At 44.7% G+C, this 19,965-nt stretch overlaps 1 protein-coding gene and 1 long non-coding RNA gene across 3 annotated transcripts in view; one reads left to right on the forward strand and one right to left on the reverse strand.

Moving 5' to 3' along the window:
• The window catches only part of ACTMAP (actin maturation protease), a 421,926-nt gene that overhangs the window by 386,039 nt on the left and 15,922 nt on the right, over positions 1 to 19,965 (reverse strand). The gene's annotated exons all lie outside the window — the stretch shown is intronic.
• LOC141154937 (uncharacterized) lies at positions 276 to 10,132 on the forward strand. The gene is made up of 3 exons (XR_012247496.1): positions 276 to 391; positions 625 to 730; positions 9,686 to 10,132. It is a non-coding gene; the product is annotated as an uncharacterized lncRNA (long non-coding RNA).

Here is a 19,965-nt window from a genome sequence, read left to right on the forward strand (position 1 = left end):
TCAGCATGACATCAGCAGTCAGGCACTGTCAAAAGAGCAGAGCAAAAGAGAAGTTGCTGAAGTTAGTTGCAACCAGAGTTGCCTTTGTAGCCCCCCTCCAAAAAAAGTTTTTAATACTGTCTAAAATTTGACTGTCATTGGGTTGATAAAAAAGTGTAGTGTGCTCGTTGTCAGCCTATGCACCTTTCGCGTCACGTTTTTTGGAACTGGCCCATGGAAACTTATGGGTACGTCAGAGTATTAATTTTGTTTGCTCTCCATCTGACGTTGCCAATAAACATTGTGAACTGGAGGACTGTAAGTGAAAGGGTTAACCCGAGGATATGCTACCCTGTGTATAATACGTCTAGGGCTGACTATAAACTCCAGCAGATGATGATCCACGTTGGGGGTAAGCGGTTTCTGTTAGGTCTCGTTTCCATCAACGCTTGACATAAACTGACGTCTCAGCCGGTGAGTGTGACCTGGCTGGAAAATAACACCGCGGAAGGGGGATCTCTGGTACCCGCTCCATTACTCATTGGCCCGGGGGCGCAGGAGAACACACAGGGCCCCCGATGAGATAATGTTTGTTGTGAGGATCTGTCATCTGGAATGACTCACTTCTCTTCTATTTCACTGTAGAATCTGCTTACAAAGAAGTCCAAGACTGGTGAGCTGGCATCTACAGGACGCCCAAGGCCAAGGTCCCTGGGATAAAGAGTCGTAAAAAGTACTCAGTGCCCATGAGGTATTATTATTCATTTTGTGATCAAGAGTTAAAGCGTTATTCCCATCTGATGGGCTAAATTCACACGAGCGCCTAAAATAATCGCCCCCCCCCAAAAAAAAATCGCCCAATTGTCATCAAGAAAACCCCCCAGAAGAGTTGCAATGTTTTTCTTTTTTTGCTGCACCTGACATATAGTCCCCTTTTCCCTATATTTTAATCTAGACTTGTTAGCCAACTGGGTGTGGTCCTCAAGAAAAGTTGATGACCATGCCCACTTATCTTAAAAGACTATATTTATATATAGAGAAAAGGGCACCACATCTCAGGAATGGAGAGGCGCAGGAAGAAAATAATAATAATAATCCTTTTATTTATATAGCGCCAACATATTCCGCAGCGCTTTACAATTCAGACAATTTACAAACATTATGGGATCTGTCCCCATTGGGGCTCACAATCTACATTCCCTATCAGTATGTCTTATGGAGTGTGGGAGAAAACTGGAGAACTCAGAGGAAACCCACGCAAACACGGGGAGAACATACAAACTCCTTGAGGATGTTGTCTTTGGTGGGATTTGAACCCAGGACCCCAACACTGTAAGGCTGCAGTGCTAACCACTGAGCCACCGTGCGGCCCATTTCTTTATTCTTTTGTCACCGCGACGGCATGTGTCACAGCTGTTAGACAGATGTGACACATGCAGGGATTGCCTGTCAAAAAGGCAATCTCTGCATGTGTCAGATCTGTCTAACAGCTGTGACACATGCCGTGGCGGCGGCAATAAAAGAAATGCCGAGCACGCCAAAATATTTGGCGAGCACCCGAGCATGCTCGCCAAAAGGGTTAATGAGACATACTCGTTCATCACTAATGACCTCCTTTCTGGTATATATGTTCCCCATCCTGAGCTCCATCCTGTTATATATGTCCTCCATTCTGGTATATATGTTCCCCATCCTGGTATATATGTTCCCCATCCTGGTATATATGTTACCTATCCTGGTCTTATCCTGGCATATATATGTCCTCTATCTCAGGCACATCCTGGTATATATGTCCCTTATTCTGGTAGATATATCCCCAATATTGATACTGTATATGTCTCCCATTCTGCTGCTGTTCTTTAATGCATAGAAAAAAAAATGATTTGATTCTACTCACCTTACCTCTACTCCCCCGACGCACGGCGTCATCTTCTGAAGCGGGCAGCTGACTTCAGCGTGCAAGCGACGAGAGCGCATGACGTCACTGCAATGCGCCCCCCCAGTCACATGCACGCCATTGTCAGCTGCTGGCCTCTGACTGGCCGGCAGCGTGTATTGCAGCTCACGGACCCCCTCCGAGGACGCACGCACATCCAGTTGACGTTTGCTCTGACGTTAGCCGGCCCGGTCGTAACCTCTGCGACTGAAATCGTTACACCCCTGACTTTAGGGCCTACTTCCCCATAAGGATTGGTGGAAGTAGATATCAAACCTCCAAGTGAAGGTATATCCTAGAAATATATCCTCAGCATGAAGTAACCCATCTGAACCATTATTAGTGTTGAATAAGAACTAAAAAGAACCTCATTGGGGCTATATAGGGGTCATACAGAATATTGGCCACTGAAGATATGTAAAGCAGTTGTAGAATATCAGGCAGTTGGAAATATATTGAGGAATTGCAGAATATTGGGCCGTTTGGGCCATATTGAGGTCATACAGAATATTGGACCATTGGGGCTATGGTGAAGAACTGCAGCATATTGGGCCGTTTGGGCCATATTGAGGTCATACAGAATATTGGACCATTGGGGCTATGGTGAAGAGCTGCAGCATATTGGTTCCTTTTGCTGAACTTTTCCAGTACAGACCTTCCTGGTGTGACTCTAATCTCAGGTATTTTTGTTTGTGCCTTCAGGACACTTTCAATAACAATTTCCTGACAAACATTTTTACCACCCAACAACTTCCTCAGTCCCCAAGGGTAAAATGAAGAGTGAACCATCCCAATCACCTTGACAGATTTCCTCTGTCAGGGATGTGGCGTGTAATAGAGATGTTCCAAACTTTCAGCCATTTTTATATTGCCCAATTGAATAATACTTTGCAGAACAAAAAAGTCTCTAACCATTTTGTGGCTGTAGCTCCTTTGTATCCCCGAGTTTACAAACAAACCCTGTGCAGTCTGATCTTACAGTCATATCCACTTCTATCAGTACCTCAAACTTAGCAAAAAAAAAGTATTGGACATATCAGTTATTTTTAATCTTTTGCAAAAAGAAATTAATTGAACTTACTAATATACTTTAATTATGAAATCTGCACTGATGTCCCAGTTTCAGCCCTGCCCTCTCATAATTCTTCTGGTTTCTCCACTTCTACATTTATCCCAACACCTGTAGACGGCTGGCTGTCTAGCTTGGTTTAATTGGTTTAATAGCCAAGCCAGCCCCTTTTTCTTCATGGCTCATCAGGGAAGGGGTCTGGCTTAGCTTACAAACTGAGCCAAAGATCCAGCCCCATCATCATGTGCGGAGGGAAGGATTAGCTCTCTGTGAAGACGGTGAAGCTATTGGAGAACGGTTCTAAAATCAGGACACCGATGCCAATTTCACAATTAATGTGTGTTAGTAAGTTTAGCTAATAACTATTTTTAAAAGATTTAAGCCACTTTTTTTTTTATCCCCTTTAAAACCTTAAGGACGTTGAAAGTTTTTGCTTTTGCAAATTTATTTTTTTCATTCTTTTCTTCCAAGAGCCATATCTTTTTCCATTGACATAGCAGGCAGAGTTGTATTTTTAAATAACACCATTCACATTAACATGTAAAATACTGAAAAACAGGAAAAAATCCAAATGAGGTAAAAGAGTGAAAAAAATTCCGCAATTCTGCCATTGTTTTTTTTTGGAAGTTTTGTTTTAATGGCGGTTATTATGCGTTAAATGATTCTTCAGGTTAGTCTGATAACAAATTTGAATCATTTTTTTATTATTTTAGTGGCCTAAAAAAATGACGAACTTTGGAAAAAAAAAAAGTGGTTTGTGCCGCCATTTTCCAAGACCCGTAACTTTTTTATTTTTCCATCAATTAAGCTGTGTGAGGACTCATTTTTTTAATATCAGAAAATTACCTATTGATTTATTTTTTTTGTTTTAAATGTCATTTTAAAAAAATGGCAATTTTTTTCCAGATCACCATCAATAAAAGTTAGAAATCTTGCCATTTTCACACTGGCCACTGGGGCATTTTTAGACTCCAACTTCCGCTTGTTTCAGGAAACAACACATGTACATTAGCTGTGATGAACAGACTCTGTCCCTATCTTTTATATTAAAGAATCTAATGAGCGTGTTCAAAAGTCATTGTGATTTGAGGGGGAGCTGTAACATCACCTATTTTGATTAATGGATCCAGTGTTATCATCTGTATATAGAGGTGTTATCTGTCATTGTAATCCTGCCTCTGATGATAATGAGCCTACTGAAAACTTTCTGAAAGAACAGGATGTACGAGTCAGCGGCCAGAGTGAAATTGAAATTGCAAGATATCTTTTTTTTTTTTTTTTTTAATAAAGATTGTGATACGAAAAAAGAAAAAAATCTATTGTGGCAAATTTTTAAAAAAACACATGTAACACACACAAAAACCAAGTACGTTTGCTGATGACACATTCCCTTTAAATGCCACTGTCAGAAATTGAAAGCAGCATTTTAGTGGCTAAATAGCAGTATTTGGATCCTGCTCCGGTCGCTGCTGTTATAGGAAGGTGATGGCTGTATAGCACAGTCGGCAACTGCCTGGTATGGAGCAGGTTCAGAATCTGAGCCCGCTCCATACACTGGATAGGATCGAACTAAGCTTTTAAACTCCCCCTAGCAGCACCCGCAGGCAGCCAGGATTTATTCCTTTGTGTTTTCATGAAGGGAAGCAGAGGATTTGGTGCTCTGTATCAGAAAACCCCCTATAAGGATATATTATGATATAATATCAGTCCTAAAATATGAAGGTGGCTTTAATTGCGTTCATCTGCTTGTGGTGACGGCCGCAGAGAATGACTGAATTGTATCCTCTCTTCTAAACAAAACAGTATCACGGATCATTGAGGAAATGGACAATAGCTGAGGTTTCCTTGCATGTCAGCAGGAAGACGCTTGTGTAGCAGTCGGGTCTAGGGTTACATGATTTAATTCATTGCTAAGGAGAGTCACATAGCAGAGGCCTTTATGCTGCAGAGATCAGGGGGGTACTGTTTCCTCTTGTGGAGACCACCAGCTGGTGTATGGAGCAGAGCTCTCCGCAGGTATGCAAATTAGCTCCCCTCCCCAGAGCAAAGAAAACCGACTCACTGGCGCCACCTATTGGAGGTAACTACATCATTCCTTTCTGTAGAACAGCTCATTTGCATGCTGTAGAAACTGAAGCAATGGGCAGCAGGGTGGTGCCGTAACATGACATCCCATTAAAGTAGATGCAGGGGTTGCAAACGCACCCGGGCCCTGGAGACTAAGGGGTCCCAAATTGTTCCTTTGTCCCATAGGAAAAGACTATTACTATTAAAGACCTATAACAGATGAGAGTCCTGTTAGAGATTTTGCATTGGGGGCCACAAGCTTCAAGTTACGCCGCAGATAAAGGGTTACTAAAAAAAAAGAACCTGCATCTAAAAAACATGGCCGACGGCACTATCCCTTACAGAGGCATCTAGTAAAAAACTAACGCAATATGCAGTATACATTTTTTTTTTGCAATGGGCGACATATGCCAATACAGGAACATCCCCCAGGCAAGACCCTAACAAGTAAGTTTTATGTACTTTTTTAGGAGTTGAAATATATCCAATAATCCAAAAAATCTGATCAGTTGCAACCTTTTAGATCCCGGAATCTAAAAGGGTTATTCGAAAGATAATACGTTTTTCCCTTTCCTAAGGATAGGAGATAACTCACAGACCACTAGTACGCCCAGCAATTCCAAGAAAGGGTCTGTGGACCCCAGGAACCAGGATCGGCTGAGCCCCATCCTGAATGGAGCAGAGGTGCACATGCTCGACCTCCACTACTTTCATTGTCTATGGGACTGTCGGTCAGTGCTTTGATATTTCCGGAGAACTTTTTTGGGATCGCTGGGGTCCCAGCAATCAGCAAGTTATCCCTTATTCTATGGGGACAACTTTCTGTTTTGGGAATAATCCTTCAAGCAGGTCCCATCTGCTGAGAATGCATTTCCCTAATGAATAGATACTTGTACAAACCATATAGCTCAAAGTCCCATTATTGAGCAGCTCTCTAATACGCACCAGATGCCCCATGACACTTCATGCACCCTGAGGCCTTTATCACGGGAGGATTAGAGGCTGCGAGGGAATGCCGGAGGGAAGGTAGCCTCAAACAGAAGCTCCGTAGTCCAGTCAGGGAAAAGTACAGGATTTACATTGCTTTGACCTTACATATGGCCCCATACGGCATTTACCCTTGTATTAAAATAAAAAATACAGAGTGCCTCCTGCTCTCAGCTGGCTATGGTCACCATTATAGTCCCTACAAGAGTTACTTCTTACCGAAATTTCCTAAATTCCAAAATGGCAAAATTAGTTTTTTTAGGAGGGTACATTGTACCTATTTCCCTACATAATTAAGCAGATTTTCTATCTAGATGTATAGAAAAGTTGGGTAACAACTCCCAGGATGGAGATAAAGGTGACTATTTATAGAATATTGTCACCCAGCTTTCCCGGAGACAGATCTAACATTCGAATTTCGTAGGCTCTGCTTACTATGTACGCCAGAACTGCCTTTGATGGACACCTACGACATATATCACTGTAAGGGTGGGCATATAGTGATACACATTACCCATAGGACCCCATGTATACATTTTTTTTAGCAGGATGCTTTTTTATAGGTAATCAGTGCAAGTGAATATAGATTTACCCATTACTGAGAAAGGAAATGACAATTGGTGCTCATAAAGTTCTATGAAGTGTGGAGGAGCTGAAGGCTGACACAGACATTCTGCTGCAAGTTCTCCTGAAACGTCAATTACACTTTAAAAAGAAACTGACATTGTTACCCATAGCAACAATTCACAGAGCAGTTTTCATATTGCCAGATCTGTTTGAAAAATTTAAACCTGAGTTCTAATTGGTTTCCGTGGGCAACAAATACCGTTTTTTTCTCTTAGTGAGGTTCATAATGACACATAGCTGGTCTCTTTTTCAAATTTTAGAAGCCGCACCCCTTTATGAAGTCTGCACGTCTCACTAGCGCCAATCCCTTTAATTTAAGGGGACATGATATTTACTGATAATACTTCACATGATATAATAAATCATAACAGATCTCATGTCACATCCAGGAGACAGCACCCAATAATATCTATTATCTGTCGCTTTGATGAAGGTCTGTCCTTTAGATCCCCGCACATCCTCAGTTAGTTTAGAGGGATTTGCCGTGTTCTGCGTTTCCTGTCATTTTTCAGGAGCTCCTCAATCAGAGGTAATATAATACCCCTCCCTAATCCCAAAGATCCTGCACCAACTACACAAAGGCAGCTGACAACAGAGATTAATAGTCATCAAGGAGCATCCGGCCTGGGACATTCCCGACCCCCACCCCTCCACCCTACAATATATGGTCCTGTCAGGGGGGGGTCTGGCATATACAGTACAGTGCCAGACCCCCCCCTGACACCGCGGTGCATGTGTACACAGGACAGGAACAGGACATGCAGCCAAATTCAGATTAGTATGTGATTATGTACACAGGCCAGGTCCGGAACAGGTAGGACTGACGTCATTGGACGGGTGAGCTTCACCATCACAAGTCATTTAAAGGGATTGTCCGCTACTCGGACAACCCCACATGAATCCCTTTGTTTCCCCCCTGTAAAATAATAACACTTATATTCACCTCCGGTGACGGCGCCATTCCTGCTGTGTCGGCTCTGGCTCTCTTGGGTTATGTACGAGTAGTGGACAACCCCTTTAATATTGATGGACCTCTTCAGCGTAACAACAGTGGGTGCAGGGGCTACAGTCACACCTGGACCCTGGAACCTAGGGGGCCTAAAAGATCACTTTTGGTCAAATCAGAAAAGCAATACTGTTGAAGGGTTATTCCTCCGACGATCCTTATAGCGGGGCTCTGGAACCCCGAGAACAAGATGCGCATGCGTAGCCTCCGCTCCACTCATTGTCTATGGGACTGCCGAGTACAGCATGGCTGTTTCCAGCAGTCCCATAGACAATGAATAGAGCGGAGAAAGAACATGCACATCTCCGCTCTGCGTGCTTGCTTAGCCTCCGCTCCACTCATTGTCTATGGGACTGCTGGAAACAGCCATGCTGTACTTGGCGGTCCCATAGACAATGAGTGGAGCGGAGGCTAAGCATGCGCATCTTGTTCTTGGGGTTCCAGAGCTCCACTCATTGTCTATGGGACTGCTGAGTACATCGTGGCTTTTTCTGGCAGTCCCATAAACAATGAATGGAGCAGAGAAAGAACATGCACATCTCCGCTCTGCGTGCATGCTTAGCCTCCGCTCCACTAGTTGTCTATGGGACTGCTGAGTACATTGTGGCTTTTTCTGGCAGTCCCATAAACAATGAATGGAGCAGAGAAAGAACATGCACATCTCCGCTCTGCGTGCATGCTTAGCCTCCGCTCCACTAGTTGTCTATGGGACTGCTGAGTACATCGTGGCTTTTTCTGGCAGTCCCATAAACAATGAATGGAGCAGAGAAAGAACATGCACATCTCCGCTCTGCGTGCATGCTTACCCTCCGCTCCACTAGTTGTCTATGGGACTGCTGAGTACATCATGGCTTTTTCTGGCAGTCCCATAAACAATGAATGGAGCAGAGAAAGAACATGCACATCTTCGCTCTGCGTGCATGCTTACCCTCCGCTCCACTCATTGTCTATCGGACTGTAGAGTACAGCATGGTTGTTTCCAGCAGCCCCATAGACAATGAATGGAGTGGAGAAAGAACATGCACATCTCCGCTCTGCGTACATGCTTAGCCTCCGCTCCACTCATTGTCTATGAGACTGCCGAGTACATCGCAGCTTTTTCTGGCAGTCCCATAGACAATGAATAGAGCAGAGAAAGAACATGCAGGCAGAGCGGAAATGTGCATGCTTAGCCTCCACTCCACTCACTGTCTATGGGACTGCCGAGTACAGCGCGGGTGTTTTCGGCAGTCCCATAGACAATGAATGAAACTGAGAAAAAACATGCACAGGGAGCTGAGATGTGTATGCTTAACCCCCGCTCCATTCTTGTCTATGGGACTGCTGAGTACAGCACGGGTGTTTCCAGCAGTCCCATAGACAATAAATGAGGCTGGTACTGCAGCCAGGTTTACTTAAAGGAGCATTCTGCAAATAGAAAGCTATTCCTTATCTTATAACTTACTGATCAATATATACTGGATCACGAGAAAGGGATTATGGAATCCAAAATTGGGGCCGTATTGAATGAAGCGGAGGTGTACATGCTCTATCTCCACTACATTTATTGTCTAGAGGACTGACGGAAATAGGAGCGTTGTACTCTGCTTCTATGGTGGTCCCATAGACAATGCGCACCTCCGCTTCATTCAAGACGGGAGCCCTGTTCTTGGGATCCAAAGCTCTGTTTTTAGGATTACTGGGGGTCCAAGTGATCAGTATGTTACATCCTATCCTTTGAATAGGGGATAACTTTCGACTCTGAGAATACCCCCTTATGTGACCCCTGCCAATCAGTAGAATAAGCGGCCAGGGAGTGCAGTCGGTTCCCCTACAAACTACGCACTCCAGGCATTAACCCGGGGACCGCGGTACCATTACCGCATGGTTAGTGCCATCTGGAAAAGTGTAATGTTCCCAATGACGCCACTTATCATAGTGGTCATATTGGTTATTACTTTTTCATTTCAAGGAATATTTAACTTTTTCATTGTAGGAGATTTTAGAAATGTGTTTTTTCCATTTATATAAACAGCAGAACCATTCAAGCGTGGGGATTAGTGACCCTAATACCCGAGAAGAATTCCTGGCACCGGATGAACGCACGGTTTTGTCACCAGCATCACATGAATTTAGGAAGCTCAGGCGCTCGTCTACACAGAGTCTTAAAATGCAACAGGACGCCTTATTTCCGACTGGTATGACGCATTTTACACCCAGAGAGTTGCGGTGTCGGCCATAGGGCGCTGTGCTGTATGGATTGCCCATGACTGACCTCTGGTGGTGGATACAGGGGATGCAGCGAGTGCAAGGATCTGTATGAGTTTGTAGTTTTAATTTCTAATACACAATAATAAATAACAAGTTCTCTTTGTTTAAGATAAACATTGGTGAAGGTCGCTGGGGAAAATATATTCGGGAGATTTAATCCCATTTTTTTGGCGTAGGAGAAACTAATTAATGAAACTGACGCAATACTTTCCAAATAAAACTGCCAAATAAAAGTACGGTAAACCTTGTGCCCATTGTTGTCCATTATCATTGAGTCACTGTGGATTTTCAGTGGATGATCGACATGTACAAGGTGATTTGGATCCACACAACATCTCCTTGAAAAGGCTAATATTCCACAGAGTAGGACAGGAAGTACTATCATGGGGACACTAAAGAAGAGAAGCCAAATTCACACTGCCACCTAGTGGCAAAAAAAGCCAAATATTTCCCTGTTTTTTTTTTTTTAAAGGTCTCTGCTTCTAGAGAGCAACTTTAAATCAAATTGCTTAAAGAGCAATTACCAAAATTCTGCTTATCCAGTAAGAAAATCTTAAAGGCGTTGTCAGGCAATTGACATGGGTCTTACACAATTTACAGCTTTAATGGAAGGTTAAAAAAAAAACAGTAGTTCTTTCGCGAAGTATTTAGCTGTCATTATGCCACCACAGACTAATACCGACCAGTCTGTAACACAATAATATCTAATGTTATAAGGGCAAGGTAGTCTCATCTACAGGATGTGCCCTAAATCCCTGACAGGCGACAGTCCCCGAGGTGAGACCTTCATTGGGAGAACAGGCGATGGTCATTCTTCATAGAAGTTTATGGGTGTTATGGAAAATGCCTAGCGCTTCTCTCTCCCTTCTCCATTGACATGTATGGAAAAGAGACAGCAGTGAATCAGCGAATTCAGATGCTTGGACGCCCATTCTCCCAATATTTAAGGGCCCTATAGATGGGACCTGTTCTGTAAAGGCGTTTTCCAGTTAGAACAAATTATCTAAAGCACAGGTGATAGCTACTATATCGATGGGGGTTTAACAGCTAAGGCCTTCACCAATTTCCAGAATGGAGATTTGTTCTCTCTGTTTCAAAAGGATCAGTCACTTGCGATAAATATGTATTTTTTTTCACCTGGTGTAAATGCCGCTGTTCTCCTGAATCCGGCATAGTTTTTCTTTTGTTCCTGCGCCTCTCCGTTCTTGAGATACAGGCCACTATTCCCTGTATGTAAATCTAGTCTTTTTAGCCAACTGAGCTTTTATCCTCAAGAACACACCCACAACGAAGAGTTGAAGGCCACGCCCACTATGCTGACAACACTAGATTTACATACAGGGAAGAAGGGGCCATATCTCAGGAACAGAGAGGCGGAGGAACAAAAGAAAAACAACGCCGGATTCAGGAGAACAGCGGCATTTACACCAGGGGAAAAAATACATATTTATGGTAAGTGATAGGTCTCCTTTAAATTGAAGAATGGTAGCGCAATTGCATTGACACTCCATTCAAAGTCTGTGGGACTGATAGAGACATCCGAATACAGCTTTTGGCTTTTTCCTGTAGGCACATAGAAACTGTATGTAAAAGATAGTGCACATGCAAGGACAACACTACATTTTAAAAGGGAACATGTGTCCCCTGTTCTGGATGTTAGATGTCTCCGAGGTCGGACCCCCCATGGATAGGCGATACATGTTCTAACCATAATACACCTTTACCCCCATACGCCCCATTCAGGCTCTGGGCACACACCCTGCTGCACACATGAGCCCCTTGATATATAAGTTATTTTCTTTGGCAGGTATGGCTATGGGCGATATGCTGAGCGCACTTAGAGTGTATTCGTCACAAGCACCAACCTCTATAAACCGTGCAACTACAACAACTAGGTGCTAACTACTCCCTCTAAACCCCAATGACCTTAAGGAGGAAAACCTGGCAACTGCACCTTGTGAAAACATATGCAAACATCGCCCGGTTACTTAGTGAAACCTTGTCACTACCAGCAGCCTCCATAAACTGTGGGTCAGGAACAACTGGGGGATGAAGGTGCTGACAGAGCAGCCATGACCTATATCCAACCAAGTGCAAAACATGACAACTGCGCCTTGTGAAATCATATCGAATCATCGGACAGATAAACCCGGGGGCCAGTTAGTGACTTACAGAAGGGGGTGGTTAACAGGGGGGCACTGGCAGACACTACTGATCTGACACTCAGCTGGAGGTACACTGCGGGTGGGACTATTCATCGGGATATTGAAAAAACACTGCCGCCAGGGCTCCCGACCATTACATGGGCACATTATCTGTGCATGGTGCAGTGGCACACGGTATTGCATTATTACGTGCACAGTATGGCGGCATTAGCTATGATGTGGATGCAATCTCTATGTACACTGTCACCTTAATCACGTGAATTATAGTCAATTGCAGCTTAATCTACTTGCATGTGCGAGCAGGGGGCAATGGGGCCGGACGTTATACACCGGGGCAATGGGGCCAGACGTTATACACCGGGGCAATGGGGCCGGACGTTATACACCGGGGGCAATGGGGCCGGACGTTATACACAGGGGGCAATGGGGCCGGACGTTATACACCGGGGCAATGGGGCCGGACGTTATACACCGGGGGCAATGGGTCCGGACATTATATACAGGGGGCAATGGGGCTGGACGTTATACACAATGGGACTCAATGAAAATCCTGAATGCAATGCTTGAGATGCAGGGCCTAATAGTTTTGTCCATATAGTGTATGATGTTATATGATGGGGGCTATGTAGGCCATGTATGCGATTGTGTTTGCATGGTATAGAATAAGCACTGCTCTACACTGCGAAGGGGCAAATACCCGAAACAACTGTCTACAGATGGAGGTCTTTGCCTTTTGGAGAAGACTCTGGTAGGCTTTGCCTGTAAGTCTCTTTATGCCACCTTGGCAAGGAGAAACCGTACCCACTAAACCTCACTAAAGGCCTGTCTACACATGGAGGTTCTTGCCTTCTTGGAAGACTGTGGCAGGTTTGGCCTATAGGTCTTCCTACACCACTTTAGTGGACTAAACAAGCAGTAACCCTGTAGATTTTAGGATCAAAGCATGTGGGGGACAGAGATAAGCACCGACTATGTTTTCACCCATCGCACAATAACATCCTTTTACATGTTTACAATGACAAGTTATTAAAGGAAGGAATGCAAAGATAGCAAGTCATAAAGGGCCGGCAGTCATGTCCGTCTTCAGGATGTTCATGGCCATAGCCTATAGGGAAAGCTAGTACGGACAAGTGAGGTCCCATAAAAAGTCTCGTGGGATCTGTACACACGGACTGTGATTAATGGACGCATTGAAGGAAAGTGACAAACTTCAGTGTAAAGACGTGTGAGGGATCCTCGGAGGTTCCTTCACCTCTGGGGTTATCAGTCATCGGAGATAATAATACTGTACAATATGGCCGACATGTTAGAAGATCACTCATCTCCGACACACGGAGGGAAGTAGGACATCAATAGCCATTGCGTGTAGAAACAAATATGTATTATGTCTCCATTTATCAATGGTCTCACACATAGTGAAGCCCATAACACAGCCCAAGGGCATGGCATCCCATCTGAGCAGTATAGGGTCAATGGTCAGGCCCTACAAGGTCTTGTTTTATATAAAGGTTTTTTTAGTGCTCTTGAAGACGGGCGTTTTTCAAACATGCATTTCATCTGGGTTTTTTTTAGACTGTGTGGTACTTCTAAAGGGGTTGTCCAGGTTTGGGGTTCATGTCTGCAGTCTCTCTGTGTGAATAAAGACTTGTGATTCCTTACAGCGCGAACTCTGCACACTGTCAGGATTCTCCAGCGCAGGGAGTGGATGGTCATGTGACTACAGGTATATGATTTACATAATGTCTAGTCCAATATAAGGGAATTGAGCGAGGCCACGCATGTCTAGTCGGCATGTGACCAAATATATGCAGAGAATACAAAACCCACACAAGGTAAATAGGAAAGCTGCTGGTAGTAAGCAGGTCGTGTGTGTTAAACTACAAAAACTACCGCGCTATACAGGGAGTGAGCTTCACAGCTCAGTTTGGATGTATATAAAAACCGGTCCAGGGAGAGACAGAAATGAGAAAAAACATTTTTTTTTAAATTATTTTAGAACTTCCTTCCTTTACATTGTAACGAAACACTAGTAATCCTGCAGCAAATGCGAACAACTGAACCCCCTTAGAATTGCCCCAGCTGCTAGTTGTAAATTTGGAAGTTGGTATTGCCAGCGCCCAGCTGATGGCATACAATAGGGGCCACACAGACAATGCAATTAGTAACAGAAAAAAAGTACCCAAGATTCACCTATAGAAAAGCCCAGACGTTGGGGAATCTGATAGCTCCCGACAATTAAACCAAACACAAATAAACTGCCCACAACCAATGTAAGCAATAGGATTTATTCTGTGTGGGAGGTGCTCATGTCGTATCTGTACCAAAATCAATAAATCTCTCCAAACTGGCTTTTCCAATTCAAGTGTAACTAATCAATTTTCTATTAAGGCAGCGATCTCATGTCATACAATGGGAATTATATATATTATTAGGTGCCCATGCAACAAAATTTGTATTGGTCGCACTAAAAGGCAGTTAACAAAGAGAATTAAAGAACATTTGGACAATATCGATAAAGGTTATAGAGGACATCCATTATTGTGCCATTTTGCAAAAAAACATAACCGGTCATGTGAGGGGGTCCATTTTTTGAGGTATACAAGTAGTCAGAAGAAACTGGAGTGGAGGGGACTGGGGACTTTTTGGAACAAATGTCCAGAGTGGAGTCCAAATGGATTTTCACGCTGGACAGTTTGGCCCCAAAAGGCCTAAATTATGAAATAGAGCTTTATGCCTTCTAATTATGGTGGGTTGGTGCATAAGGAATCACCTCATAGCTACCATATCATGGGATGAGGTGGACCCAGTAATGTGTTTGGTTAGCCAGACATGTCCCCAATGTGAATTTTTGCAGTCCCTTATTAAAGTATAATTCAAAGTGCTTCGCCTGTATTTAATCCACATGCAGTGGTATTATTTGTGATGTGTTACATCAGGCCTTTATAAGATTTTTTTATTGACACGTACTCCAAGCCATTTATCACTATTATGTTCTTATATTCATGCATTTAGTAAATCATAAAATCATATTTTAATTTGAATATTTTATCCTCTTTTTTAATAGTGTACACTCTTACTAACAGTATACACTAACCCTTTGAAGCACAACTAGTTTTATTAGCTAGAAGATAGTTTAGACATCATGTCTATACTAATACACCATGACATAGACAAACGGACATAACACCCTGTCCAGGTGTCTAGCTCACTTTATTTATGTATTTTTTATTAAAGGTGTCCAGTGATCTCTACCATGCAGTTAGATTCTATCTCCTGTGTTTCTGTTTTTACATATAAACATATATCTTATTTTAAACAATACGCATGTTTTAATCCACTTAATAAACATTGTTTTTAACCAGTTCAACTAACTGATGGTTGTTTAAAATATGTATTTATTCACTATCTTTAAGTGTCTGTCTTCCTTAAGTGGGTATCCTTGTGGATATGCCCCTTTGAACTTTTTATTCCATTCCCACTCCCCTTTCCATGGTTGTCTATGGACTTTTACCCCCTTCTAATGCAGCTCCAGTGGGCAACAAAGGCTATCACGATTGGCAACGCTATTTAAAAGCCGTTGGTCTGGGTGAGCCAGACCCTGAAGAAGAAGGACTGTGTCCTTCAAAACGCGTCGGTTCTTTTTGGCCTTCTCCAGACTCCGTAATCCTGGCCGTAACATTATTATTATAGCGCCATTTATTCCATGGCGCTTTACATGTGAAAAAGGGGTGTACATAGCACAAACACAATAATCTTGAAGAAAACGAGTCAGCGACTGGTACAGGAGGAGAGAGGACCCTGCCCACGAGGGCTCACAATCCACACATCACGTTGCCACCCCCCCACCAGCTTTGCGCGTCCGGACTGAGCGCGTCGCGTTTGAATCATCTCCGCAGAGCTGCAAGGAGGCAAACCTATGGGAGGGTGCTACCGCTTCACGCTGCCGGCTCAAGGCAAATACTCGCATAGGAACACTGCGCACCACTTACCAGTCTTGGACTGAGTGTTGAATCCGGCAGTCGTTCGTTGCTTTACTGGGAAGCTTGCTCTTTTGACCCATGACCCTATCGGAACATCGTCGCCCTTTTGAAGTAAGTTCTTCCCTTCCCTCCTTTTTTCTGTTACTTATTGCATTGTCTGTGTGGCCCCTATTGTATGCCATCAGCTGGGCACTGGCAATACCAACTTCCAAATGTACAACTAGCAGCTGCGGGCATTCTAAGGGGGTTGTTCGCATTTGCTGCAGGATTACTAGTGTTTCGTTACACTCAATGTACAGGAAGGAAGTCTTAAAATAATAAAAAAAATTCTTCTTAATTCTGTCTCTCCATGTACCGTTTTCTATATACATCCAAACTGAGTCCACTGTATAGAGTGGTAGTTTTTGTAGCAAATATATGCAAATCACATACTACCCACTCCAGGAGAATCCTGACAGTGTGCACTTGTGCGCATTCCGAGGATTCAAAGGTCTGCAGTCATATAGTGACTGCAGACTTGTACCGCAAGCTTGGACAACCCATTTAAGCAACAAGTCTATTTACATCCGTGTGTTTACAAAATGCATGTCAACATTTTAAAGGGGTTGTCCAGGCTTGGGGTTCAAGTCCGCAGTCTCTCTGTGTGACTGCAACCTTGTGAACACTCACAGCGCACAGGATTCTCTGGTGCCAGGAGCGGGTTAGTACGGGACCACAAGAATGTGATTTGCATACATACTAGACGTGTGCGGCCTCGCTCTATACCATCGCATTGAGAGGCCGGACCCCAGGGGCGGACCTACCACCGATGCAACTGCACCGGGGCCCGGCGGTGGCTAATGATGAGGGCAATCTGGCCTACTTCTCGGAGCCCCAGGCTCCGGGGGGCTCATGGCCAGATTTCTCTCATCATATGCGGCGGGCAGGGAGCGATCCCTGCAGCTCCGCTGCTGGCAGGAGGAAAATGGCAGCGGAGAGGTGCTGCAGGGATCCGTCCTCACCTCTGCTTCCTGCCCGGCGCTTCCTCTCTGACAAAGGCCCGCGCTGCTTGATGACATCATCATACAGCGTGCGCCTGTGTCAGGTACAAAGTTACCGGAGACGAGGATGCTGCTGCAGGGGAGCGGGCCGAGAGGTAAGTTGTGTGTGTTTTTTTTTATATGGAAACACTGGGAGAGGAACAAGAGAATGAGGGGAGGTGGGGGAGAGCAATGAAGGGGCTGGGGTGAGCAATGATGGGGCTGGGGAGAGCAATGATGGAGCTGGGGAGAGCAATGGTGGGGCTGGGGTGAGCAATGATGAGGATGGGGTGAGCAATGATGGGGCTGGGGTGAGCAATGATGAGGATGGGGTGAGCAATGATGGGGCTGGAGAGAGCAATGATAGGGCTGGGGAGAGCAATGATGGGGCTGTGGGGAGCAATAATGGGGCTGGGGAGACAATGATGGGGCAGGAGAGAGCAATGATGGGGCTGTGGTGAGAAATGATGGGGAGAACAATGATGGGGCTGGGGAGAGCAATGATGGGGCTTGGGAGAGCAATGATGGGGCTGGGGAGAGCAATGATGGGGCTGGGGAGAGCAATGATAGGGCTGGGTGAGCAATGATGGGGCTGGGTGAGCAATGATGGGGCTGGGGAGAGCAATGATGGGGCTGAGGTGAACAATGATGGGGCTGGAGTGAGCATTGACGGGGCTGGGGTGAGCAATGATGGGGAGAGCAATGATGCGGCTGGGGACAGCAATGATGGGGCTTAGGAGAGCAGCGATGAGGTTAGGGTGAGCAATGATGTGGATGGGGAGAGAAATGATGGGGCTGGGGTGAGAAATGATGGGGCTGGGGTGAGCAATGGTGGGGCTGGAGAGAGCAATGATGGGGCTGGGGAGAGCAATGATCGGGCTGGGAAGAGCAATGGTGGGGCTGGGGTGAGAAATGATGGGGCTGCAGTGAGCAATGATGGGGCTGGGGAGAGCAATGATGGGGCTGGGGAGAGCAATGATGGGGATGGGGAGAGCAATGATGGGGATGAGGAGAGCAATGATGAGGATGGTGGGTATGGGGAGAGCAATGATGAGGATGGTGGGGGTGGGGAGAGCAATGACGGGGTGCTGGGAGAGAGCAATGACGGGGGTGCTGGGAGAGAGCAATGACATGGGTGCTGGGAGAGAGCATTGATGGGGTGCTGGGAGAGAGCAATGATGGGGGTGCTGGGAGAGAGAAATGATGAGGGTGCTGGGACAGAGCAATGATGGGGGTGCAGGTAGAGAGCATTGATGGGGGTTTCACTTTGCTTGTACTGTAAAGCCTTGTATATTTTCAGTGTGCACATAGCATTACAGTTAATTGGGGAGAGTCACAGAGACTGAATAATTTATATTATTGGATGGTGGAGATTATAGTTAATGGGGGCAGAGTGCTGCTTATCACTTTATATTTTGATTGGTGCATGGCTAATAGTATATTAATGGGGGGGTACATATCTGTAGACAGGGGCACAGTGCGGGGGAGACACATGTATGTATACAATATACAGTATGTGATCTTGTTATTTTCTAGGCTGGAGATCATCTTGACAAGACGAGTCGTGGCTGGGAGATGTCGACATGAAGGTCTGACCAGATGGAGAAGAAACAGCAGAAACCGACTCTGATCAGATGAGACGTCACCGGTAAGTGCTTGCATGTAAATATTATTTTGTATCTGCGCTGTGTGACTTGCAGTGATGATGTTATCTGTAAAATCCCTTAGGCTGCATTCTCACATTTGTGTAAAATGTACGTGAGCGGCCAGATTTTTTTATCGGATGGTCCACGGACTCGTAGAGTTTTATAGATCCATTCACACATCCATGAAAATCACGGATCTGAGAAAGAGATCTGTGAGGGTCAGAGAATGTCCTGTTCTGATTTTGAGGATTAGAATAGGACATGCTCAATGCATCTGTAAAAGCAGGCAGCACACCGACACTGCACACAGATGCAGGAATGTAGCCTTATTATGTATAGCACAGTCCCTTAGTATATAGTGTACTCACTTATTATGTATAGCACAGTCCCTTAGTATATACTGTACTTACTTATTTTGTATAGCACAGTCCCTTAGTACACTGCTCAAAAAAATAAAGGGAACACTTAAACAACAGAATATAACTACAAGTAAATCAAACTTCTGTGAAATCAAACTGTCCACTTAGGAAGCAACACTGATTGACAATCAATTTCACATGCTGTTGTGCAAATGGAATAGACAATAGATGGAAATTATTGGCAATTATCAAGACACCCTCAATAAAGGAGTGGTTCTGCAGGTGGGGACCACAGACCACATCTCAGTACCAATGCTTTCTGGCTGATGTTTTGGTCACTTTTGAATGTTGGTTGTGCATTTCACACTCGTGGTAGCATCAGACGGACTCTACAACCCACAGAAGTTGTTCAGGTATTGACCTACAAAGCCATCCATAACCTCTCTCCTCCGTACATCTCTGAACTAATCTCCCGATATATTCCCTCACGTAACCTCTGGTCCTCCCAAGACCTCCTTCTCTCCTCCACACTTATTCGTTCCTCACGCAATCGCCTCCAAGACTTCTCCCGAATATCCCCCGTCCTATGGAATTCTGTGCCTCAACACGTCCGATTATCCACCACACCTGGATCCATCAGACGGAACCTGAAAACCATCTCTTCAAACAAGCTTACAGCCTGCCAAGACCTTGCTTGCTGCCACCCCCAACAACACCGGAGCTACTGCAACCCCTCAACCTACTGTCTCCGCCCCATTCCTGTAGAATGTAAGCCCGCAAGGGCAGGGTCCTCTTCCCTCTGTACCGTTCTATCATTGTTAGTTTGTTTACTGTGTTATATCTGTATTTGGTATGTAACCCCTTCTTATGTACAG

Source organism: Phyllobates terribilis, unplaced genomic scaffold (genome assembly GCF_046119375.1).
Source record: "Phyllobates terribilis strain yellow unplaced genomic scaffold, ASM4611937v1 Scaffold_7__3_contigs__length_470593459, whole genome shotgun sequence".
Classification (NCBI taxonomy): domain Eukaryota; kingdom Metazoa; phylum Chordata; class Amphibia; order Anura; family Dendrobatidae; genus Phyllobates; species Phyllobates terribilis.